Source organism: Myotis nattereri, assembly GCF_964212035.1.
Source record: "Myotis nattereri genome assembly, chromosome: 1".
Classification (NCBI taxonomy): domain Eukaryota; kingdom Metazoa; phylum Chordata; class Mammalia; order Chiroptera; family Vespertilionidae; genus Myotis; species Myotis nattereri.
In genome coordinates, this window is record NC_138075.1 from 29,362,783 (window position 1) to 29,390,727 (window position 27,945).

Below are 27,945 nucleotides of genomic sequence, written 5' to 3' on the forward strand. Positions count from 1 at the left end.
TATCCTTGGATCATTAAGTGAATGGCAATGTCATTAACTAAGACTAAGAATAAAGAGAGGGAGAACGAGATAGAAGGGGTGAGCAATTAAAGGGTAATATGGACTTAGTTAATATGGATTTAGTTTTGGACACATTAACTGCAAGATGACTGTCGATCATATAGGTAAATTATCTAATCAGCAGGGATCTGTCTTATTCATCTCTATAGCTCTGATATCTAGTAAAAGATAAATACTTAAGAATATGAGCAAATCACTCTGGTTCAAAACTTCTGATAGCTTTCATATTGCCTACAGAATAGAGTTTGAACTCACAAGGTAAACTCAAACTTTCTAACTGTATCTTTTACTACTTTCTTATACAAGCCTTCTAAGTTGGTTTCCTATTTGTGCCTATCCCATATCTTTTTCTTTCTGCCTAAATACCTTATGAACTAAGAAATATGAACTGTTTCTCCTTTCCTTTTCTACCTTCAAGATCTACCACAAATCCCTATTCCTTTAATAAGTTTTTCTTCAGACCAACTTGGTTAAATAATCTCACCATACAACACTTCAAATATAATGTTCACAAGTTAACTCACAAAGGTCATGAAAGATTCAGCAAGTTCTTCCAGAATCATCAGAAACATTATGATGTGTCCTAGCTTATATATGTAGTTAATACATATCAATAAACAGTGAAAGAGTCCTAGGCCAAAGGAATTATATTTTCCTTCTCCAAAAAAGAAAGAAGAAAAACATTTTGTTTGACATTTCAGAAGCTGGTAAATGACTGAACTAGAGAATTACCTCCTTATATAAATAAGAGACCATCTTATACAGATAATACAGTTAACAAGTTGCTGGCCCTAAGAGTATTTCTCTCCTGTTAACCCTCTAATTATAAATAGTTTTTTAAAATGTCTCAGAAGCCCACATTTCAAATCCTCATCAGAGTCCCAGTTCATACTCCTTCGTGGTGGAAAAATAAAGAAAAAAAATCGATCAAAACTTTTCACATAGTTTACAAAAGCAAGAAAATGAATTTTCAGGTTCGCGGGCCAAAGCAGTTTCAATGCTAGCTTTTAACTAGTGGGCAAGGGCTTTGCTTATGTGAATTGGCTATAAGAAAAGGGGGTTAAAAGATGCTAAATAAGCTTCAATAAATACAAATGATTGAAATTGGGGGTGTGAAACAGAGTGAGGAATATTGTCCTACTGAAAACTCTACACTAAGAAACAGAACCATTTGTGTGAGAGCTAGGAAACATGACAGGTTAGCAGGAACACAATTTCCTATATAATCAGTATTCTAATTTATAGAGAGAGGAAAATGTAAAACATGCACTTCATATGCATAAACATGGTTCGTCGACATTAGTGTCCAGAATTCTACATTTTTTTTCAATTCATCCTTCCTCCCTTTCTCCCACAAGTAATGCCCTTTGACCTGCAGCTGGGAATTCTCATTTTAAGTGATCAGCATTCCTCTGATTCTGAGGAGCTGGACTATTAGTTCCCATAGAAACAACTTTTTCAGCTAACACAAGATTCAGGCCAAGAATAGTGAAAAGAACTTACATTATGCAAATTGGAAAGGCCTTGTCTATTATTCTCTTAATTTCTCTTCTCTGGTTTTTCACAAAACTCCAGATTTCTTACTCTGAAAAACAGAAAAGAGACAATGAAGTATAAAAGTCTGCAGTGCTTTTTAGAGAGAGGGTGGGGAGGGAAAGGTTAATTCAATGTGATATCCAAGTCTGTTTGCAAATGGCTAGGATTTCTTAGTAAAAATGCACCCCCTCCCAATCTCCACTTTACATACATTAAAATAAATGTAAATTACCTGAAATAAGTGATGAGAAAGAGGTAAACATAACTGTTTTAAAAGGTTTTAAAAAGGGGTAAGGCCTTTTTGCAGATTATTATTATTTAAAAGAATAACATACTTTTTTTATTGATCTTAGAGAGAGGAGCAGAGGGAGGAAAGAAGGAAGAAAGAGAGAGAGAGAAACATCAATGTGAGAGAGAAATACCAATCAACCGGGGAATTGAACCCACAACCTGGGTATGTGCCCTGACTGGGAATCAAACCTGACACCTTTTGGTGTACAGGACGGTGCTCCAACCAACTGAGCCACACCAACTAGGGCTTGCAGATTATTTTTCATGACACCTTTGACCTCTAGGTTAAAGCTCAAACAAAAATGCAGTTTTTTGTTTTGTTCTTTGTTTTAATTTCTGGATCAATTTTACACATTGTGAATAATTTATGATACCAGTAAAATAAGTTTAGAGAGGCAGGGTCTGATCCGCAGTCTCCATGGCAGCTGTTGAACAGCTGTTGCCTCTCTTTCTCTCCAGGTGGGGATGAGATCAAGTTGGCGTGGGGGGGGGGGGCAGTTGGAGGTGAAATCAGGCCGACAAGGGAGGGCAGTTAGGGGCGTGATCAGGCTGGCAGGGGAGGGCAGTTGGGGGCGAGTTCAGGCTGGCAGGGGAGGGCAGTTAGGGGTGATCAGGCAGGCAGAGGCAGTTGGGGGTGACATCATGCCAACAGGGGAGAGCAGTTGGGGGCGATCAGGAAGGCAGGCAGAGGCAGTTAGGGGTGATTAGGCAGGCAGGCAGGCAGTTAGGAGCCAGCGGTTCCAGATTGTGAGAGGGATATCCCCGATTGGAGAGGGTTCAGGCTGGGATGAGGGAAACCCCCAACCCCGCGCCCCCCCCCCCCACTCCTTGCACGAATTTCATGCACCAGGCCACTAGTATATAATAAAAAGCAAACACACAATAAGATGACTTCAGATAAATGGCCAGAAAGTAAAACAAGGTAATATTGAGATAGGGTGTGTGGCAGAACAGCTGATATTGATAAAAGCTATAGAAACTGTCAAGAAGAAGGAAGACCACCCCCTACTCATTTATGTCTTAAAAGCAGCAGAGACCAGATCAATACAGCATGGCAACTAATTTCAACTAATGATAACCCCTAGCCTCATTATACACTATTGTAATACATTAACGTGCTAAACGACACACCTTACCATGCCATGATGAGAAACAGAAAGCCCACGTAAGTACAAAATGGCCAATAGAACTCTTCTGAGAAATCTCCACCCCCTTCCCAGAAAGATCCTGAATATTCCTCCCCCTCACTGAATAACCTAACCTCCTATTAAATGAACCTCAATAAAAGAAGCAAATTTTGCTAAAGGGGGAACTGCTTGGCAGAGTAGCCCATTCTCTTTCTCACTACTTCACTAATAAACTCACTTTCACTTTAAACTCTATGTTGGCTTGGGTTTGAATTCTTTCCTGCCCAAAGCCAAGAACCCACAGTGGGTGGAGAATCCTTGAGTCCCAGGACCCCCAGAACACTTGCATCAATATCTCTATACATAAAAGCCTAAGAGACTGGCCGACTGGCCGGTAGCTATGACACACACTGACCACCAGGGGGAAGACGCTCAACGCAGGAGTGGAAACCACAGGCATGGAAACATGGAACACTGATGAATCTCAGGGGGAAGGGAGGAGGAGGGAGGGCGAAAAGAAATTAACCAAAGATCTTATATGCATACTAGAGACCCGGTGCATGGATTCATGCACCGGTGAGGTCCCTCAGCCTGGCTTGCAGGGATTGGGCCGAAACCGGCTCTCTGATATCCCCCGAGGGGGTCCCGGATTGGGAGAGGGCACAGGCCAGGCTGAGGGACCCTACCAGTGCACGAATTCGTGCACCGAGCCTCTAGTTTTTATACACACACACACACACACACACACACACACACACGTAGTGATTTTAGAAGGTGCAACATTAGATAAGATGGCCAGGGAAGCCCTATTTCAGGCGGTGATATTTGAGACCTGAACGCCAACAAAGTGAGTGAGCTCTGAGAAGATCCAGAAATAAGTTTCCAGGTTGAGGGACTAGAAAGTACATTTTTATATGGGTGTCAACAGGAATCTCAATTTCAATACACAGATGTTTCTCGACTTACAATGGAGTCACATCATGATAAACATACAGTAAATTGAAAAGATAAGTTAAAAATGCACTTGATACTACATTATAGAGTATCAGATATTTACCCTCATGTGGCTCACTGGGACAGCCCAACAACCTGAGGGAGTATAGTACCCCATATATTACTGACCGGGGGGTGGGGCGGGGAGGAATAAAAATTTAAAATTTGAAGTATGGTTTCCTCTAAATGCACACTGCTTTTGCGTCATCATCATAAAGTTGACAAATCATAACTCGAACCATCCTAAGTCAGTCTGTGTATCCCAAACTGACAAACTCTTTACTACTATTAATTACACCACTGTCTCCAAGATCTTTCTCTTTTTTAAGCTCTATTATCAGTTGCCAAGTTAATTCCACCAGGCTTTTAGAACCCACTGAATGGTAATAGAATATGTCACCCCCAAATATGCCACTAAAGAAACTGTTAAGAAAATGGAAAGGTAAAGCTAAAAAAAGAAAGAAAAATATGTGTGTCTCCTATAACTACTCTTATGACTCAGTAAGTTAAAAATCTATTTTTTTAAATAAGGCACGAGATTTGACTACTTCAATAAAGAAGATAGACAAGTGGCAAAGATAGTCACTTGGAAAGATATTCAACATCATTAATCTTTAAAAAAATGCAAATTAAAACAAGATAGTGACATAAGGATAAATATAAATCAATGAAGTAGATTAAGAGTCCAGAAATAAACTCTCACATTTATAGACAGAGAAAGACAAATACTGTATGATTTCACTATTATGTGGAATCTTAAAACAACAAGAAGAAAAAAACACTAACAACTAACAAATAAGACAAAATTCATATTCAGCCATGGACAGTGTGGCTCAACTAGTTGTGTGTTGTCTCATGCACTTCAAGGATGCCAGTTTGATTCAAGGTCAGGCACATGGCTGGGTTGCAGGCTTGTTTCCAGGTAAGGGGCATGCAGAAGGCAACTGATGGATGTTTCGCTCTATCTCTTTAAAAAACAAACAAACAAACAAACACAAACACTCATATACTAATACAGATAACACACTGGTGGTTGCCAGAGGGCAGTGGGTGTTGGGGATAGGAAAAATGGGGTAAAGGAGATCAAAAGGTACAAACTTGGGGATAGGAAAAGTGGGTAAAGGGGATCAAGAGGTACAAACTTTCAGATACAAAAGAAGTCATGGGGATATAATGTACAGCATGGTTACTATAATCAATAATATATTGCAAATTTGAAAGTTGGTAAGAAAGTAAATCTTAAAAGTTCTCAGCACACACAAATGTTCTAATTGTATTGGAACAGATGCTAATTAGACTTATTGTGATCATTTTGCAATGTATAAATGTGTAAATCATTACGCTGTACACCTGAAACTAATATAATATTGCATGCCAATTATACCTCAATTAAAAAGTAAGAGAATCACTTAACACCCACTAGGATGACTAAATACAAAAAGACAGACAAGGCTGATGAGGATGTGGAGAAACTGGAACCCCTCATACACTGCTGGTGGGAATGTCAAATGGTATAGCTATACTGGAAAATAGTATGATAATTCCTTAAAAGGCTAAACATAGAATAATCATATGCTCCAGAAATTCCGCTCCTAGGTGTACATCTAAGATAAATGAAAACATTAATTACATACAAAAAACTTGTACAAAATGTGCATAGCAGCCTAATTCATAATAGCCCCAAAGTGAAAAAAAAATCCAAATTCAAATGTTCATTAACTGATTGGTGAATGAATAAAATGTTGTATATCCATAATGAAATATTATTGGGCAATAAAAAGAAATAAAGTACCAAGACATGATACAACATCAATGAATCTTGTAAACAGAAATGAAAGAGGCCAGTCACAAAGGACCTCATACATACTGTATGATTCTGTTTATAACATGTCCAGAATAGGCAAATGTATAGCAACAGATAGTAGATTAGTAGTTGCCTAAAGCTGTCGGTGGAGGAATTATGGTTAGAGAGTGCAGGGTTCTTTTAGGGGAGGGGACTGATGAAAATGTTTAATTGTGTTGAGTGCTGAGTAACTGAATATACTTAAAGCCATTGTACACTTGAAATGGATGAATTGTATGGTATGAATTGTACAAAGCTGTTTTTAAAAAAACAGATTACAATACCATTACAAACACAATAAAATAGCTAAAATTAAAAAAGACCAACAATTCTAAGCATTGGAGGGGATGTAGAGAAATCAAAATGCTCAAACAATACTGATGAGAGTGTAAAATGGTAGTCAGTTTGGCAGTTTCTTAAAACATGATATAACCCAGAGATTCTACAAAAGAAAAACAAAAGCATAATTTCATTTCTAAAAATTACAAAGATTTGTATGGAATAGTCAAAGCAGTATGATTAATAACTTAAAATTGGGCACAATCCAAATGTCTGTCAGTTGGTGAACAGATTAATAACACAGAATACTATCCAATAATAAAAAAGAATGAACTAGTGATGATATGCAACAACATGGATGGCCTGGAAAACATAATGCCAGACACTACAGTACATACTGCATGATTCCATTCATAGGACATTTCTAGGAAAGGCAAAACTAGCAATGTCAGAGAAAGCAGTTTGGTGGTTTCCTGAGCTGGGAGTCAGAGCAGAAACTGGCTATAAAAGCATGAGGGATTTTTTTATAGGTGATGGTAGTATAATAAAAAATAGATTTCAGTGATATCTGCATAATGATATAAAATTACTAAAACAAACTGTACCCATAAAACATGTGAATTTCACAAAATATAAATATGTCAATAAAGTTGTTTTTAAAATTCATCAAATTGAACACTTAAAATTAGTGAATTTTAATGTAAGTATACTTACTGAGTTTATTTTAAACTAGAGGCCCGATGCACAAAATTCGTGCAAGAGTAGGCCTTCCTTCCCCCAGCTGCTGGCACCAGCTTCCCTCTGGCACCTGGGACCTGGGCTTCCCTTGCAACCCTGGCTTCGTCTGGAAGGTCGTCCAGTCTAATTAGCATATTACACTTTTATTATTATAGATATACACTTAAAATTGCACCTTATTACATGTAAATCATATCTCAACAAAACCAATTTTTAAAAAATTCCCAAAACAAATCATATAATGACATCACATAAGATCACCCTATTTACTCAATAAATGCTTAACTCAATGCATAAATTTCAGTTTCCAACAATGAATGGCATACACATCTTCACAGAGAACAAACTTAGCTATACCTAAAAGTAAATACAAGTCAAAACTGAAATATATTTGGGCTAGTTGGGCAAAGTATTACTTAGTAGCTCAGAAATTATTAGTGACAACAATATAAACAAAAATATGTAGGCTCAGTGCAGATTTGATTGAAAAAATAATTTTTTTCAATTACTCTTTACATTAGAGAACTAAAAATAATTTTAAAATAAAAAAATCATTATATATTTGGAAGGCAGCTATGCTCACCACTATACCACCAACACAACTTCATTATATATTTGAAGTAAATTAAAATTGTTTAACTCAATAAGTGCAATGTAAAAACATTTTTTATATCTTCATTAACTTTAAAATTGACTATACTTAAAATGTACCATGCCAGATAAATCTGTAAAGAATGGAAGCAAAATTTCCTTAATTGACAAAAACTTTAAAAAAGAAATCAAATCAAATATGTAAAGATCTCAAAGGGAAATAGGGGTAACAAACATTATAACTTACACGACGCCATATAAATTATCTGCCCTCACAGACAGCAAAAGAAAATGTAATTCCTGATGCTCAATTCAATTGGATAGCTGAGAAAACACACCTTTCTCAGATGTAAACTTTCAGAGACTAAGGAGCTTCGAACATTCCTGGTAAAAATTGGATATATATAAAACATACTTGCAATGGAAAGGTTTAGTTCACAAGTTCCTATTCTCACCCCATGATTCTAGGCCATAAAACTACCTTGAAACAACAATAAAAACAAACAAAAAGGCAACATGGAAAAAAACAGCTGGAAAAATACTGCTGTGTTTATAATTTATTAAACAGCTATATCCTAAAATAATAATTTAACCAAAGTTTAGCACAGGGTTAATTTACAAAATCACCTTGACTCTTCTTAAACATTTGGATTCATTGGTTACCAACCAAGGGTGACTTTTCCTTCCACCCGACTCCATCAGAAGAATCTGACAACATCTGGACATATTTTTTAAAAATGTATTTTATTGATTTTTTTACAGAGAGGAAGGGAGAGGGATAGTTAGAAACATCTATGAGAAACATTGATCAGCTGCTTCGTGCACACACCCCCTACTGGGGATGTGCCCGCAACCAAGGTACATGCCCTTGACCAGAATCGAACCTGGGACTCTTCAGTCTGCAGGCCGACGCTTTATCCACTGAGCCAAACTGTTAGGGCTGGACATATTTTTTATTGTCAGAACTGGGTTGAGGGGTGCTACTGTCATCTAGTTAGGAGAGGCCAGGGAAACTGCTAAACATGTACAGGACAGACTCCCATAACAAAGAAGTATCCATTAAAAAATGTTACTAATGCCAAAATTGAGAAACCCTGAGTTAAGCAAGGCAAACATCGGAGTATCAACTAATCCAAAATTGAGGCATTCACTCATTTAATAATAATCAATAATTTTCTCACATGTTCAAGACAAAACTTCAAGTAGCCAAGCTTCCTTATAAACCAACCGAGTGTTATTTTTGCTTATTGTGTTTCAACTTTTTCAAATTGATTTCCAAATAATTAATAAATACTGAGCGAAAAGATCCTTAAATATTTTCTAATCCAGTGTTTTCAAAATGTTCAGAAAGGAACTTCAAGGTCACGTTGGCAATAGATGGAAAGATAAGTGCAGAAGCATAGTTTTAGCTTTCTTTTTAAGGTTTAAGGGGGAAAAATATTCTGCTAACTTAAATGTTTAAATAACAAAACAAACCTTGATTTAATGAATTCCTTTTATTTTACAAATGAAAAAGGAAGATCCAGAAAATTTAAGTCACTTGCCAAGGTTACACAAATACTTAGTGGCAGAAATCAATAAACCCAGAAATTCAACAAGGTATTGATCACCAGCAGAATAGTAACAGAATAAATGGAATAAAAGCTATTGGCAAATAAATTGCCTTACACTGTATACTGAAACCTGAGTGAGTAAGCAAGCCCAATTTTAGTAATATTTTCCAAAACATGATATATTCCCCACCATCAACTGCTTACAATCTAGCCAAGAGACAAAACACGCATATAAAATGATAAATTAAGTAGTAGTTCCATTAAGAGTGGCCTAAACAAGACTAAAAAAATGTATAGACAAAACATACTTAATGGTCATAATATTTACTGACGCTGTGTGCTAAACATCATGCTACCTTACTTACTGTAATTAATCCTCAAACAATCCTGCAAGTTTAAGTACTATTGTTATTCCCAATGACAAATGAGAAGACAGGTTTAAAGAAACAAAGATTTTGCCCAAAGAGCACCTCAAAATAAACATTCAACAGTTGTAATAGGCACTCCTGTGTATACAGGTTTACATCCATTATATCAGATGATTCTTTCAACATCCTTATAAGGTATTCATCAGAGAACAAAAGCAGAATGATTATTTAAATGGTTTGTTTTCTTATTTTATTTTTTAATTGAACTTATTGGTTTGAGTAAGCAGTGATGATGATAGTGGTTAGTAGTAGTAGAAGTAAAAGCAATAGACTTGCCAGTCAGAGTGCCAAGAATTTCACATATATCATCTCATTCAATCCTTCCAACTGCTCAAAGTTATCCTCAGTTTACAGATGTGGAAAACAAGTATGGAGAGGTTAAGTTGCTTCCCAAGATCATGAATATAAATGGCAGAGCCAAGAATAATACCAAGTTTATATGACCTCAGAAAAGAAGCTCTTCACTCTTGCCATTATTTTTATTTAGTCTTATCCAATACAAGTGAAAAGAAAGAAAAACTATGGATTACAATGATTCTCGGTTCAGTGTTTTGAAGCAGCAGTCGCCAACCTTTCGGACCTCATGGACCACCAGTGGTCCGCGGACCACCAGTTGGCAACCGCTGTTTTGAAGAGTACCTGCCTAAGATTTTCCTTCACTTGTCCATAGACATTCTCTCTTGTAAACAATGAAATTCTAGGAAAAACACATTTGCAAATCCAAATATCTAATAGTCTCTTCTTGCTTTTTTATGCTTAAAATTTAGCTTTGGCAGTAAGTATTCCTAGGAACCAATGGGACTGCATAATCAATCATCATTCACTGTTTTCCTTTACAAATCTGAATATTACTCTGCTATAGTAGTACCTTGCAAAAATAAAGAAGAATAGGGAGAACAAGAAATCATTTTTAAAAATAAGATAATTAAGCCCCCTATTTATCACACAGTAATATTCTCTGAAGTGAAAAGTACTGTGTGTGTGTTTTTTTTAATTTAGTGGGAAAATTCTCCATTTGCTTGTATCAAACACAGAATTGAAGGTCTTTGGAGATATTCAAGACCACACACTCAAAGTAGGAATTGGTTAAAAGCCAAAGAGTATCAAATGGTTGGTTACTTGAACTGCCCCATTATCACCTTCAACAACTTCGTAATAAAAGATTAAATGAATCCAAAAGGTTAGTAAAGTTTTTAAAAAGGCACTTGGACAAAGGTAATTTATAACATTTCAAACTGCCTATAACATTTAAAATATGGATTTTTAAATATGGAATCAAATTACTTCCAATATGGCTTTTTAGTATATTGCTAACAATGAAGAATATATATGGCCTAGTTGGAGAACAAGAATAGTCTTGCTAAGGAACAGAGCCAATGTAAGAGATAGAAGATAAAAGCACAGTTGACTCTGAATGCTAAGCTAAATTGCTTGAATTTCTCATGCAAGCAATGGGAGACTATGGGTTTGAGTTAAAAAAACAAAACAAATAATGGCTTTTTAGAAATTTAAATTTACTATACACTGTATCCAGAGTTGACTAGGGAAATATAAGTAGAATAGCCAAGAGAGATAATGTTTTAATATTTTGTGCATGGGAAGATAAAGGAAGTAGCAGTAAAGATAATTTCAAACAATGGCCACTACAAAGAATGATTTGACAAGATTTAGAGACCAGAGACAAATATAATTCTAAAATAGTGAGCATGACAATTGAACCTTGGAGGTATTATAGACCTTAAAATATAATAATTCAGAGAATAAGGTTTTTTCCCTGGGAGGGAGAGGAGGAGGATGGGAAGAACTGGAAAGATAATAAATTCCATTTTAGAAGTATTGCATTTAAAGTGAGGACATTGATAGGTTAACTGCTAGACAGAAAAACCAAAGAGAACAGGCTAGAAATGAAAATGTATAATTTACATATTCCTAAGTTATATTTTGTAAAGCTTTTCTGTGTTTATAATAAATTAAAACACATCTCAGTTTATCTTCACAATTGCCCTTAAAGGTAAGCAGGTCAGACATTCCCATTTTCCATAAGATATTGTATGTATTGCAAGTTAAGTCACAGAGCTAGATGTTAATAGAACAGGAACAGATCAGTGAACCCTTGTGTGGATCCACAGTACTATGTTAGTTACATCTCTGTAAGATGATACCATCCTGACTACAGACCTCTTTTCAAAAACCACATAATTATAGTTGACCCTTTAACAATAAGAGTCTGAACTTAGCTCTAATTATATGCAGATTGTATTCAATAAACACCTGTACTGCTTTCAATTTGCAGTTGGGAGTCCCTGGATGCAGAGGACAGATTGCATGTGTTGAGCTACACTATCCTAATATATAAAAACCGAGGATCCGTAACGTCCAAAACGACCAAAGGCTCGACCAACCGGAAGTCAGTCCTGAAGTCAGCGCTAGGTTGCGATGGCAACCCAGCATTGACTGCCACCGGGGGCTGCAGATCAGGCCAAGATAGAGAAGCAGGGTCTGATCCATAGCCTCTGTGGCAGCTGTTGATCAGCACTCTTTCTCTCTGGGCTTGGCCAGCAGCTGTGCCTCTCTTTCTTTTGGGGCCTCCGTCAGGGCTGCTGATCAATCCCGCCTCTCTGATCAGGCCCGGAGATGCTGACTAGCATAGAAATCAACCAATCAGAACCAAATCTGGGTGAACTGTGAGGAGCCAATGGCTGCCTAGGAGGCAGAGCTTTTGATGCTGACTGGCATAGAAACCAACCAATCAGAACCAAGTCTGGGTGAACTGTGAGGAGCCAATGGCTGCCTAGGAGGCTGAGCTTTGGATGCTGACTGGCATAGAAACCGATCAGTCAGAACCTAATCTGGGTGAACTGCGAAGGCAGAACCTAAGCTGGGGGCTGAGGAGGGGTTTTAAGAGCAACAGCTGTTGGGTTTAAGGTGTAAGAAAGTGGTTCAATTTTTTAATGATCAGTTTGGCAGTATAGTGCATATGGCTGGCTATCAGTCGAGATATAGGGATTTTGTATTTTTGTCTGCCAAGAGCATCTCCTCCTGCTGAAAAAGGCTTTCCTTCCCCCCATTTAAGCAATCCTATCTTATATAATCTATCTATACTAATAAAAGGGTAATATGCTAATTAGACCGGGTCGACTGGCCATCTTCTGGACGCCCAACTTCCTTCTGGACAAAGCCATGGTGGTAGGGGCCGAGGCAGTTAAGGATGATCAGGCCGGCAGGGGAGGGCAGTTGGAGGCAAGATCAGGCCGGCAGGGGCGGGAGGTTAGGGGCAATCAGGCCGGCAGGGGAGAGCAGTTAGGGGCGAGATCAGGCCAGCAGGGGAGGGCAGCTGGGGACAACCAGGCCAGGAGGGGAGGGCACTTGGGAGCAAGATAAGGCCAGCAGGGGAGGGCAGTTGGGGTGAGATCAGGCTGGCAGGGGAGGGCAGTTAGGGGCAACCAGGCCGGCAGGGGAGGGCAGTTGGGGGCAACCAGGCCAGCAGGGGAGAGCAGTTGGGGGCGAGATCAGGTCGGCAGGGAAGGGCAGTTGGGGGCGAGATCAGGCTGGCAGGGGAGGGCAGTTGGGGGCAACCAGGCCAGCAGGGGAAGGCAGTTGGGGGTAAGGGCAGTTGGGGGCAAGATCAGGCCGGCAAGGGAGGGCAGTTAGGGGTGATCAGGCAGGCAGAGGCAGTTGGGGCAAGATCAGGCTGGCAGGGGAGGGCAGTTAGGGGTGATCAGGCAGGCAGAGGTCATTAGGGATAATCAGGCAGGCAGGCAGAGGGGTTAGGGTCAATCAGGCAGGCAGGCAGAGGCAATTAGGGGCGAGCAGGCAGGCAGGGAGGCAGGTGAGCGGTTAGAAGCCAGCGGTCCCAGATTGCAAGAGGGATGTTTGACCACCGGCTTAAACCAGCAGTCGGACATCCCCCAAGGGGTCCCCAACTGGAGAGGGTGCATGCTGGGCTGATGGGCCCCCCTCCCCGTGCACGAATTTTGTTGCACAGGGCCACTAGTTTTATATAAGGGACTTGAGCATCAGAGAATTTGGGTATCCACAGGGGTCCTGGAACCAATCTTCTGTAGATACTAAGGGACAACTTAAGTTTATAAGGAGTCAAAAGTCATACAAGGAATTTTGACTGGGGTAGGGCTCGGCACCCCTAACTCCCGAAATGTTCAAGGGTCAACTGTATATCATTCTGTTACCTTCAAAATATAACTAGAGAGAATTCATCTTTTCTCAACTTCTTGCTTCATAAAATGAACGTTAATACGATATTTCACTGTTATATGTTAACAGAGTACAAGTTTACTATAACACCAGACTGCGGTAACATGACATCTATTAATGAAAGTGTCTAAATACTACTAAAGTTAGCGAAGCAGCAGAGGTACTCCTGTGGAGGAATGGTAGAATGCATGTGAATTTCATTAGAAAAGTGAAATTAAGTTACCAACATTCCAGGTTCCTGGTAACATTTTAAAAATGTTATTCTCCACTCTGTATTGCTCCAATATTTGGTATGTGCTGCCAAAGTGAGCCACATGTCCTACTTTGACAAACAGTTTAATAAAATATTAATTTATATCTTAACCCTTTTCGGTCCAACGTCGAGGCTGACTCGACAGACCAGTTTCAAAAGATACCACACTATGAAATGTTTTAAAGAATAAACTCTTTGATTGAACATACTTAATATAACCAGTGAATTTTTGGTTTAAACTTTAAAATAAGAACATTAAGGGAGAAACTAAGATGGCGGCATAGGTAAACACCAAAATTGCTGCCTCCCACAACAACTTCAAAAATACAACGAAAAGACAAAACGGACATCATCCAGAACTACAGGAAAGCTGGCTGAGTTTAAATTCTAAAACTAGAAGAAAAGAGAAAAGCACACTGAGACTCAGAGGAGCTGCGGAAGTAAAGTGCAAAGGTACGGAGGCTCGAGCGCAAGCAGAAAGGGGCTGGTACCTGAGGACGCGGCTGTCTTTTTGAATCAGGAGGGAGTCACAAGCTCCCGACTGCTCTGAACTCCGGTTCCGGGAAGTCTCTGGGGACCCAGGACTCATACGGGGAGAAACTGGACTGTGTGGCAGCGGGCAGAACTCAGAACTTGAGGGCGGCTTTCCCTCAGAGGTGCTTGCAGCAATTATCGGGACACTGAGACGCGCGGCCCCTTAGGGAAGGGCTGAGAATCAGCCATAGCTGCTTGCTCCACCCTTTGATTCCCTGAGACCCCGCCCACCCAGGCTGCGGCAGAGGCTTTTGCATATGAATGTCCTGGCCCTTTGCAACCTGAAAATTACCTAACAAATTGCAGCTGGGCCAGACAGACCCAGAACTTCCAAGAGAAGGCCCAAGGCCCCACAGCAGCTTGCACTGCTTCACATCTGGGCCTCATCAGGGCTCCTCCAAACTCCAAAAAAGGAAGGGGAATCTGCAGTTCTCTTCGTAGCTCCTGCTGGGTAACCTCAGGCAGAGGCTAAATTAGCACCTCCTTAGATCCAAGAGCCAGTGTACCCAGTGGTCAGAGTGGGATCATCCAGATTACAACTCCTCAGATCCATAAGGAACACACTCAGGGGGCAGACTCAGTGAGCACCAAAGCCCCACTGAAGCAAGTCTTGCCCCTAAGGGTGTCTTCAGAACAGAAGTTCTCCCACTGCAGACACAGCTGATTCTCACTGCCAATTGGCCTGGAGGTCAATTCCTTCCAGTGATCCTACAACAATCAAGGCATAACTACAACAAGACTGTGCACGAAGCCCACAAACGGGTGCACCAAGAGTGTCCACCTCAGGTAACTGGGGAGGCTGAGCCACTGGGCCCTACAGGACACCTAGCACAGAAAGCCACTCTATCGACACAGCGAAGCATAAAAAATGCGGAGACAAAGAAACAGGTCACAAATGACAGAAATGGAGGAAAGCAAAGGACTGGATATAGAGTTCAAAACCACGTTTATAAGGTTTTTCAAGAATTTTATGGAAACCGCCGATAAATTTAGTGAGACCCTGGAGGATATAAAAAAAGACCAACTAGAAATTAAGCATACACTGACTGAAATAAAGAATAATGTACAGAGATTCAACAGCAGACAAGAGGATCCCAAGAATCAAGTCAAAGATTTGAAATACAAAGAAACAAAAAATGCCCAACCGGAAAAGCAAAATGAAAAAAGAATCCAAAAATATGAAGATAATGTAAGGAGCCTCTGGGACAACTTCAAGCATACCAACATCCAAATTATAGGGGTGCCAGAAGATGAGAGAGAACAAGATATTGAAAACCTATTTGAAGAAATAATGACAGAAAACTTCCCCTACATGGTGAAAGAAATAGACTTACAAGTCCAGGAAGCGCAGAGAACCCCAAACAAAAGGAATCCAAAGAGGACCACACCAAGACACATCATAATTAAAATGCCAAGAGCAAAAGACAAAGAGAGAATCTTAAAAGCAGCAAGAGAAAGAAAGTCAGTTACCTACAAGGGAGTACCCATACGACTGTCAGCTGATTTCTCAACAGAAACCATGCAGGCCAGAAGAGAGTGGCAAGAAATATTCAAAGTGATGAATGCCAAGAACCTACAACCAAGATTACTTTACCCAGCAAAGCTATCATTCAGAGTTGAAGGTCAGATAAAGAGCTTCACAGATAAGAAAAAGCTAAAGGAGTTCATCACCACCAAACCAGTGTTATATGAAATGCTGAAAGGTATCCTTTAAGAAGAGGAAGAAGAAGAAAAAGGTAAAGATACAAATTATGAACAACAAATACACATCTATCAACAAGTGAATCTAAAAATCAAGTGAATAAATAACCGAATGAACAGAATAAACTGGTGAATATAATAGAATCAGGGGCATAGAAAGGGAGTGGACTGACTATTCTCGGGGGGGGGGGGGGGAGTGCTGGAAGAGACTGGACATAAATCGTGCACCTATGGATGAGGACAGTGGGGGGAATGGGGGGGTAAGGGCAGAGGGTGCGGCGGGAACCGAGTGGAGGAAAGCTATGGGGGGGGGGGGGGGAAGAGGAACAACCGTAATAATCTGAACAATAAAGATTTAATAAAAATAAAATGGATCTCATCTATTTATTAAAAAATTTTTAATGTGGCTAACAGAGGATGAAGCTCTGTGTGAACTGACATGGAACTAAGGCAAGTGAAAAAAGCAAGCTTCAAAATCATGTTTATATATCATGTTTTTAGCAACACACATAAAAGATATGTTTAAAGTTACTAACAAAAAAATACGTTTTCATTTAGTATCTATGAAAAGTAAGGATAACAGACCTCTCAGGTCTTATTTTCTATTTATACTTCTGTATTATTTGGATATCTCACAAAATATTGCCGCCCCACCCTCCCCCCCCATTATATTACTCTTTGGAAAGAAATAAAAACACAGAGCCCAGCCAGTGAGGCTCAATGGCTGAACGTCAACCTTTGAACCAGGGGGTCATGGTTCAATTCCCAGTCAGGGAACATGCCCAGGTTGCACTCGATCCCCAGTAGGGGGTGTGTGCAGGAGGCAGCCAATTCTACCATTGATACTTCTATTCCCCTTTCTCTCTGTGTAATCAGTAAAAAGATATATATGTATACATATATTTTTCTGTGTGTGTTAACCCTCACTTGAGGATATTTTTCCATTGATTTTTAGGGAGAGTGGAAGAGAGAGAAAAAGAGAGAAACATCTATGTGACAGAAACACATTGACTGGTTGCCTCCTGCAGGAGCCCTGACCAGGGCCCAGATTGGGGAGAAGCCTGCAACCAAGGTAGTGCCCTTGACTGGAATCGAACCCAGGACCCTTTGGTCCACAGGCTGACACTCTATCCACTGAGCCAAATTGGCTAGTGCAGTAAAAACATATTTTTTAAAAACACACACAGAAACTTTGTGGGGCATGCAGGAGGAGGCAGCTGATCCATGATTCTCTCTCATCATTGATGTTTTTATCTCTCTCCCTCTTCCTTCCTCTCTAAAACCAATAAAAAATATTAAAAAGAAAGTTCTGGAACCTTTAGACAAAGTTAAGTAGTCAAAATATTATGCCCTGTCGTAGCCATTTGCTCAGTGATTAGAGCGTCTGGCCCATGGACAGATGGGCCTCAGGTTCAATTCTGTTCAAGGGCACATATCTGGTTGTGGCTTGATCCCCAGGCCTGTTGGGGCACATGCTGGAGGCAACCAACTGATGTGTCTCTCTCACATTGTTGTTTTTCTCTGTGTTTCTCCCCCTCCCTTTACTCTCTAAAAATCAATGGGGAAAATATCCTAAGGTGAGGATTAACAACAATATATAGTATATAATCCCTAAGACCCTAAACAATTTCATAAGCAATGCAACTAAGAATTTCTAAATAAAACACTTAAACTATCATTAGAATCATGGTTTTTCGATAGTCAGGACTTCCTCTACCACACAAATATAATTATGTTGCATCTTTAATTTAAAAATAAGAGGAATCCAGTTTACTAAAGGAATAAGAGCATTAATTGTAAGAAAAATTCCAAAAGGGACCACCTACACTTTAAAATATAGTAACAAAACTGCTGCCTTTGAGAACTTCCTGTGATAGAAGTTCCAGAGCCTTGTCATAATTTTGGCTGCCTCTGTTTTTTCATCATTAATAACTCACAATGACAAACCTCACAGAATCCTAATTACAAATTCACATAGCTATTGCTTTGCTTTATAGATGCCTATTCCACGTACATTTTCTCTATCCCCTTTAATCTTAGGTGTCAATCCTTTAGTCAATCACTTGTCACAAGTTTCAGGTCTCTAAAAACGTGTAAGAGACTCTAACTTTTGACCTTAAGTGATTTATAGCTTACTAGAGAAAAAACTATGCTTCAAAGGTCAGCAAATTAGTAGATGATTACCTCACTGGTATGCAATTCAACAACTGGCCATAAAAAAGAATAGTTTGTCTCATCGTTGAAGAAATACCAACTAACAATTTCATAGTTATTAGAACAAGAACATTAAACAAAATTAATAAATATTCATATCTATTGTTATCTATAAATTAGACTAACAGAGTATTTTCAGGACCAGAAGTAGGGTTGTGTCATCAGAACAGGTAACAAGAAACTGAGAAGGAAGAAGACTGATAAGGTTACAAATGTCACCAAGTTTAGAATCCATTGAACTTTTAGTACTGTAGTAGTGCTGACTGAGGGTATGAGCCATGTTCTGATTTTGACCAGGTAGTCTTAGAAGGCAGAAGAACAAGCAGGTTACTATGCAACAAGAAATAGGAACAAAAGATCAATCTTAAAGATTACTGAACAGCACATCCCCCTTATCCATGGGGAATATGTTCTAAGATCCCCAGTGGATGGGATGCCTGAAAACGCAGATAACACCCAACTCTATAAATACTGGTTTTTCCCCCTATACATACATACCTATGATAAAGGTTAATTTAGTAATTAGGTACAGTAAGAGATTAATGACAACCAGTAATAAAAAAATAGTTATAACAATATCATAATAAAAACGTAACATGCTAATTAGACCGGATGTCTTTCCGGACGAAGCCGGGGCTTCGAGGGAAGCCTGGGTACCGGGTGCCGGAGGAAAGTCCGGGTCCCAGGTGCTGAGGGAAACCGGTGCCATTAGCCAGGGGAAGAAAGGCCTACTCTTGCACAAATTTCGTGCATTGGGCCTCTAGTACTGTAATAAAATTATGTCAATGTGGTCTCTTTCAAAATATCTTACTGTACTATATTCACCTTTTCACTTAAAGGAAGCACTTACGGCTTCTCTTTGGCATATGTGAATTGCCAGCATCATTATTCTTGCACGTTAGGGCTGTTATTAAGTAAAATGAGGGTTGCTTGAACACAAGCACAGTTGATCTGATACAACTATTAAGTGACTAATGGGCAGGTAGCATATACAGTGTGAATACATTGGACAAAGGAATAATTCACGTGGGGGGAGCAGGAGAGGGAGAGAATCACACTACTCAGAACGATGTATGATTTAAAACTTATGAATTGTTTATTTCTGAAATTTTCCATTTAATATTTCAAACCACAGTTGACCACAGGTAACTGAAACCATGTAAAGTGAAACTGCGGATAAGAGGGAACTACTGTATTACAAATCCTCCAGTTAAAACGGTTACTAAACGATACTTTCATTCAACAGTGTAAGTATCCACTTGGTACAGAAATCTAGATAGTCACTGGCAAGAAAAAGAAACTTAAAATTTAGTATGGAAATTAGATGAGTAAACAAGCAAACAAACAAAACCCCTATACAACTGCAATGCTATCTGATAAGTGCTGTACCACAACTACAGAAAATGCTAGTTACCTGTAGAGAAAGAACATCCTAAGAAAACTTGTAAAAATGGGCAAGAATATAAGACCCAAAACAGATTACACAGAAGGGAAAAAAGTAACCAAAATATTAATACAAGCACATTGACATCGGTAAAATTAAACAAATGGTTTATCTGAACATAAGATTTTAAATCACCTGCAATGCAACTCAACTCTGCAACTATGTCACTTTTTTTAAAGTACATATTTTATTTCAGAGAGAAAGGGAAAAGGAAAAGAGAGGTAGAAACATCAATGATGAGAGAGAATCATTGATTGGCTGCCTCCTGAACACCCTCCACTGGGGACTGAGCCAGCAACCCAGGCATATGTCCTTGACTGGAATCAAACCCGGGACCCTTCAGCCCATAGGCGGATGCTCTATCCACTGATCCAAACCAGCTAGGGCTCAAATTATGTCACTTTTTAAGCCTAATTAAAAATGTATACTAAAGGCAACGTAGTGAAAAAACACCTTAGAGTAATGTTTGAGAAGTCAGTGAGAGAAACTGGTAATACTGAGAACTTGATCTCACTACATATGTAAGCTGTTTATAAGTAGGGCAACAAAAATTGTTTCCCCCCACTGATTTTCACTATTATTTCAGAGATGAAAAAAACTTTACCTCAGCAAACAATTACAGTTATTCATTACTGACTCAGTCTGATAACTGATTCACACAATTTCTGTAAAATTGCTTAATCGAAGTATTGATAATCACATAATCTATTAAAATATATTTATTAAAACGTAATGCAGTTTATTGCAACCCCTGCCTCTGATCTGTGCAAGAGTACAGATTGTTTTTGGAGAGAAGAGTTAAAAATCTCAAATCAGCCAGGCTGATGTGGCTCAGTGGCTGAACATCAACCTATGAACTAGGAGGCCATGGTCGATTCCCTTTCAGGGCAAATGCCTGGGTTGTGGACCCAGTGCTGGGTGTGTGGGAGGCAGCCAATGAATGGTCTCCTCTCATCATTGATGTTTCTATCTCTCTCTCCCTCTCCCTTCTTCTCTGAAATCAATAAAAAATGTATTTTAAAAATAGTAACAAAAAAATAAAAAAATCTCAAATCAAGTTCTAGCTTAAGAGAAATTTGGAAAGGAAGAAAAACAACTTTCTGAAGCCTCACTTATATCCCAAACATTACTCAAAAATGATTACACATATATGGGTATTCTTTAAGTGCAAACCAAATCCTAGCACAGCACTTAACTTTGGTGTATTCATAGAAGGCAGTCTACTATTTTAAATGAATGAAGTCTTAAACGCACTTGTGAAGCACACAAGCAAAATATAGAAAGCCTACTTGTTAGGTCACATCAAAGTATTGTTAATACATTTTAAGTGTCATCATCAAATATTTTCCATGACAAATGAAAACATTCAATATATGAAACAAATTCTCAGGTTTTTTAAAAAAAAATTATTGATCGATTTGTTGTTCCACTTATATACACATCCACTGGTTCATTCTTGTATATACTCTGACTGGGGATTGAACCTGCAGCCTTGGTGTATCTGCACAATGCTCCAGCCAACTGAGCTACCTGGTCAGGGCCCTCAGTTTTTTTATGTAAAATTTGACTATTGTAAAGGAAGCTGTTAAGATAACCATAATTCAAGACAATTCAGCTATAAATATAAACAGTTCTAATTTCTAATATCTGGAATAACTAATTAGATATACTAAAAATTGTCAAAAATCTGAATGAATCTCCTTAATTATTTCACAGTCAATTTGTCAATATGCCATAAAACACGAGGGGTCGGGGGAGAAAGCAAATACCAGTACTTATTAAGTATCTACTATGTGTCAGATTAATTTGCTCAGTGCCTTTCTTACTTTATTTTAACCTTTTCAATCATTTTCCGAGGTGGCTACATGTTATAGTTGACCTAAAGTGAAGGCTTGGCTAAAGAAGTAACTTCCCAACTCAGCTGAACCTAAGGCTCTTTCAACTACATTACTACAATTATCTTCATTTCTCCTGCTGACTTTTTGCCTAAAACAAAATTAGGCAACCTAAGCCCACAGAGCAAATCAAGCACACCCTGTTACTATAAATAAAGTTTTATTGAACATAGTCACATTCATTTGTTTGCACTTTGCACTATAACTGCAGAGTGCAGCACTTGCAACATAAATGATATGGCCTGAAAAGCTTAAAATATTTACTATCTGGCCCTTTATTAACAGCTGTAAACCTTCTGCCTTAAAGGATCAAAAATGCCAACAACCTCAGAGGCCTCAAAACTTCAATGTTTAGGGTATTTGAGGATAATATTAATCTAAAATTATATGAGACAAAAGGCCAAATTACTTGAATTTATAATGGCTAAATCACATAAGTTCAAATTTATGAAAATGATAAAATTAATCAGTTTGATTATGAATCCTTCTTTTTAAAATTTTTATTTACTGATTTGAGAGAGAGAGGAAAGAGAAAAACATCAATTTGTTGTTCCACTTATTGATGGATTGTTTGATTCTTGTATGTGCCAAAACGGGTGATTGAACCTGCAACTTCGGCATATCTGGATGACACTCCAACCAACTGAGCTATCTGGCCAGGGCAATAAACCCAGATTCTTTTTAATTAAACTGTTTTCTGTAGTCTGAATCGATGTAGGAAAAACCTCACAATCCAAAAATATTAAAAATATTTAGTTAGCATGCATCTTTTTACCATGCATTCACATTTTTGTTGCTGTTAATCCTCACCTGAGGCTATTTTTTCCATTTTTTTAGAGAGATGAAGGGATGAGGGAGGGGGGAGAGAGAAAGAGAGAGAGAGAGAGAAACATCCAGCACATACCCTGATTGGGGCCAGGGTTCAAACCTGCAACCAAGGGATGTGCCCTTGACTGGGAATCGAACCTGAGACCCTTTGGTGCTGGAGCCGACACTCCAATCACTGAACCATGCCAGCTAGGGCTGCATGCACATTTTTCATGAAGGAACATCTCATAACAAAACAGACCCTGGCTTTTCCTTACACATACTGTATTTCATATTTCATTTCACACATTTTTAATTTAATACATTCACTGAATTCATTCTACTCTTACTGAGCCAAACATTTATCTGATTACTCAGGGTCTATAGTAGATTTTCTGATGGGAGGAAGCAGCATGTTTTTGTTGTTGTTGCTTTTTAAATTCCCATTATTATCCCAAGTAAAATATCCTTCATTCAAATTATACTTCACTATCCAAATACATTTAAACAACTTGTCTAAATTAACCCAACAAAAGGACTGCATGATTATAGTGATACAAATGACATTTTCTTTCTTCATTTAGTAATTTTAAACAAGAGTCCTCCGGTGGTAAAAGCATAGTCCACAAACTCCAGCACAGATCAAGAACACTTAACTCCTACCAACATGTAAAATTTATACAAGTGTTAATAAATATCTTGATTCCTTTGACTTTATGAACACTTTAGCTCACAAAATCTTATATTTGGTTTACTTCTTTGTTTTTAAGAATAAATTTTAATATATTAGTCAAAGGAAAATAATCCAAAGTGATTTGTGTTTGAAACAACTCTGGAGTTATTCCCAGAATCATGTTAGGCTGGTTCAATATTTGAAAATTACTTAATGTAATTCACCATATTAACAGATTAAACAAAAAATCTACATGATCACCTCAACAGATGCAAAAAAGGCATTTGACAAAATTCAACATCCATTCAGCAACCTCAGAATAGAAGGAAACTTCCTTAACCTGATTTAGAGAATCTACAAAATAACCTACAGCTAACATTTTCAAGATGAAAGACTGAATGCTTTCCCTTTAAAACTGTGAATAAGGCAAGAATGTTACCTTTCACCATTCCTACTCAATATCTCACTTGAAGTCCTAGCCAGTGCATTGTCAAGAAAAAGAAAAGGCCTTCTAAGGCCAAGAGACATATGAAAACATGCTCAAAGTCACTAATCATCCGAGAGATGCAAATCAAAATAACAATGAGGTACCATCTCACACCTGTCAGAATGGCTATCAACAACAAATCCACAAAAGGCAAGTGCTGGAGAGGTTGTGGAGAAAAAGGAGCCCTTTTGCACTGCTGGTGGGAATGCAGACTGGTGCAGCCACTGTGGAGAACAGTATGGAATTTAAAAATGTAACTGTCATTTGACCCAGTAATACCACTTCTAGGAATATATCCCAAGAAAACAGAAACACCAATCAGAAAGGATACAGGCACCGCTATGTTCATAGCAGCACAATTTACAATAGCTAAGATTTGGAAACAGCCTAAGTGCCCATCAGATGAGAGGATTAGAAAACTGTGGTACATCTACACAATGGAATATTACACTGCTGTAAAAAAGAAGGAATTCTTACCATTTGCAACAGCATGGATGGAACTGGGGAGCATTATGCTAAATGAAATAAGCCAGTCAGAGAAAGAGAAATATTATATGATGTCCCTCATTTGTGGAATATAATGAACAACATAAACTAATGAACAAAAAATAGAACCAGAGTCATAGAAGCATTGAACAGACTGTAACATATGAGGAAAGGTGGGGGTGAGGGAGTAAGAGATCAACAAAAGGACTTGTATGCATGCATATGAGCATAACCAATGGACACAGGCAGGGTGAGGGCATGTGCTGGAGGGTGGGGGAGAGGTCAATGGGGGGGAAAGAGAGACTTACATAATACTTCAAATAATAAAGAATTTTTTAAAAAAAGAAAAGAAAAAGAAAAGGCATACAGACTAGAATAAACATGTCTCTAACGATTACATGACTCTCTAAGAAAATCCCAAGAAACCTAAAAAAACAAAAACACCTCACAGAATAGATGAGTTTAGTAAAAACTCAGGATACAAAACCAATATAAAACACACACACAATTGTATTTCTATATCTTGTCATGATCAATTGGAAGCCTAAGTCTTTTTATTTTTATTTTTTAAAAATATATTTTATTGATTTTTTTACAGAGAGGAAGGGAGGAGAGTGATAGAGTTAGAAACATCAATGAGAGAGAAACATCGATCAGCTGCCTCTTGCACACTCCCCACTGGGGATGTGCCCGCAACCCAGGTACATGCCCTTGACTGGAATCGAACCTGGGACCCTTCAGTCCACAGGCCGATACTCAATCCACTGAGCCAAACTGGTCAGGGCCTAAGTCTTTTTAAATGCTGACCATTTACAACAGGACCAAAAAATAGGAAACTTAAGTATAGATCTAACAAAATATCTGCAGGATTTATACATTGAAAACTAAAAAGCACTTATAAAAGAAATCAAAGACCTAAGTAAGTGGAGCAAACACCATGTTTACAGATTGGAAATCTCAATTTTGTTAAGACGTCAATTGTCCTCAAATTGAACTACAGAGTAAACACAAACCCAATGAAATCCTAACAGATTTTTTTTGTGGATATCGACAAGCAGATTCTAAAATTTATATGGAAACGTAAAATAATGTTAAAATTTTTTGAAAAAGAATAAAGTTAGAGAATTCACATGACCTGATTTCAAGATTTTAAAGCTCTAGTAATCAAGACATTGTGATATTGTCAAAGGATAAACAAATAGACCAATGGAAAATAAGCCTCTAGAAACAGACCCACACAAATGTAGTCCAATGATTTTTTACCAAAAGACAAAGGCAATTCAATGGAGACAGGACAGTCTTTTCAACAAATGGTCAACCCAAACCTCTCTCCATACAAAAATTTACTCAAAACAGGAAATAAACATAGATCTAAATGTAACATATAAACCTTATAGAGGAAAACATAGGAGAAAATCTTTGTAACCTTGGGTTAGGCAGAGTTCGTAGATACAACACCAAAAGTGAGATCCATAAAAAATAATAATAATAATGATACTTTGGACTTCACCAAAATTTAAAACTTCTGTAATTCAAAAGACATTGTTAAGAGAATGGAAAAGACAAGACACACACTGGGAGAAAATCTTTGCACATAGCTAACAAAGGAATATACAGAACTCTCAAAACGTGACAGTAAGAAAATCAAATTTTAAAATGAGTGAAATATTTGAACACTTCAACAAAGAAGATACAGTCAAACCTTGGGTTCTCGAATGTCTCCCATCTCAAACAATCTGATTTGCAACCAAGTTGTTCATGGAAAAAATGGCTTGGTTGTCGAACAAAACTTTGGTTCTTGACCGGACAACCCTTTCAGGCTGATACCCGTATGATCAGTGGCGCATCTCAGGCAGCAAAGGAGAGAATGTGAAAGCATGAGTCAGTTTACTACTAAATCTCACATTGTTAACATCTGAGGAAACTGTGCTGTAAATACTTTTGCAGGATTTTGTTTTTGCTGCATATTACTATTAAACTAGAGGCCCGATGCACAAAGATTCATGCAAGAATAGGCCTTCCTTCCCCTGGCTGCCAGCACTGGCTTCCCTCCTGCACCCAGGAACTAGGCTGCTTCGCTCCAGCCACTGCCGTCACCTACCGGGGGCGTGCTCTGAGCCGCGCCACAGCCACTGGGAGCATGCCCCCACCCCTGGTGTGTGTCCACTGCGGCTGGGGGCAGCACGCAGTCCCCTCCCGCCCATCCTGCGTGTACAGCTCCTCCTGAGTGATGGTGATGCTGCCTCCTCCTGAGCTGGTCGTAACACCTGGCTAATTTGCATATTACCTGTTTTTATATATAGATATACAGATATGTAGATATGTAGATATATAGATATATAGATACATACAGTAAGTCACTATGGGTCCTAAGGTTAGTGATAGCAGCAAAGTGAAAAGGAAAGTTGAGAGAACAATGTAGAGCTTAAAAAAGAAATAACTGCAAAGTATGACAGAGGTGTTCACATGTCTGATTTGGCTACTGAGTATGGCTGGGTGAAATCCACAATTAGCACCATTTTAAAACATGAAGAGGTCATCAAGAGTGCTGATGTTGGGAAGGGTGTGAAAGTGCTCTTGAAACAACCATCACAGGCAACTGAGAAAGGCTAAAACAGGAAATCATTTGGGGGTCTGGAACAGATTAATTCAATTTACCTTATTTCTAATGGGAAAATGATACAAATTTTGAACAAATCACTGACAGCCTTTTAGAATGAATTAGGTTCAAGAACCAAGTTCCACTGTATACAGAGGGCACCATATACCTGAAAAGATGCTCATTGTCATTAGTCATGAGAAAAAACACAAGTAAAAACCACAATGAGATACTGGATACATACATACTAGAATGACTGAAGTTAAAAAGATTTACCATACCAAGTGCTGTTGAGGATGTAAAGCAGGAGTCCTCAAACTTTTTAAACAGGGGCCAGTTCACCGTCCCTCAGACCGTTGGAGGGCCGGACTATAGTTTAAAAAAAAACTATGAACAAATTCCTATGCACACTGCACATATCTTATTTTGAAGTAAAAAAACAAAACGGAAACAAATACAATATTTGTATTTGCATGTTGCCCGCGGGCCGTAGTTTGAGGACCCCTGATGTAAAGTAACAAACACTCATACATTGCTGAGGAAAACACAAACTGGTTCAGCCTCTTTGGAAAAGTTTTACAGCATATAGTTTGCTTTGCTGCTGTAATAAATTACCAGAAACTCAATGGCTTAACACAACACAAATTTATTATTTTACATTTCTGTAGGTTAAAAGTCTGACTCAGGACTCCCGGGACAAATAAAACCAGCTGCATTCTTTTCTGGGGGTTCTACAGGTAATCCATTTCCTAGCTTTTTCCAGTTTCTACAGATCTCTACATTCCTTAGCTTATGGCCCCCCTCCTCCATCCTCAAAACCAAGAACACTATCTCCCTGGCTCTGCTTTCCTTGTTGCATCTTGTTATCTGACTCTACTGCTTCTCTTTCCCCTTTAAGGTCCGTTGTGATACTTTAGGCCTACCTGGATAATCCAAGATAATCTCAATATTTTAAAGTCAGTTGATTAGCAATTTTAATTTCACCTGCAACCTAATTTATTCACAGGTTCCAGAGATTAGGATATACTTGTGGGACATTAATTCTGCCTACAACAGACAGTTTTAATAAAGTTAAACATACACTTATCATCTGACCCAGCAATTCCACTTCCAGGTGCTTATCCAAGAGAAATGAAGACATGTTCACACAAAAATCTATTTGTAAAGATTCACAGAAGTTTTATTCACAGTAAAAAACACA

General features: G+C 38.5%; 1 protein-coding gene across 1 annotated transcript in view; it reads right to left on the reverse strand.

Moving 5' to 3' along the window:
• The window catches only part of PALS1 (protein associated with LIN7 1, MAGUK p55 family member), a 91,868-nt gene that overhangs the window by 60,145 nt on the left and 3,778 nt on the right, over nt 1-27,945 (reverse strand). The window contains exons 2-3 of the mRNA XM_081088114.1: nt 6,844-6,990; nt 1,564-1,645 (exon numbers count right to left, since the gene is read on the reverse strand). The gene's annotated coding sequence lies outside the window, so the exon portion shown is untranslated. The remainder of the gene's footprint in view (nt 1-1,563; nt 1,646-6,843; nt 6,991-27,945) is intronic.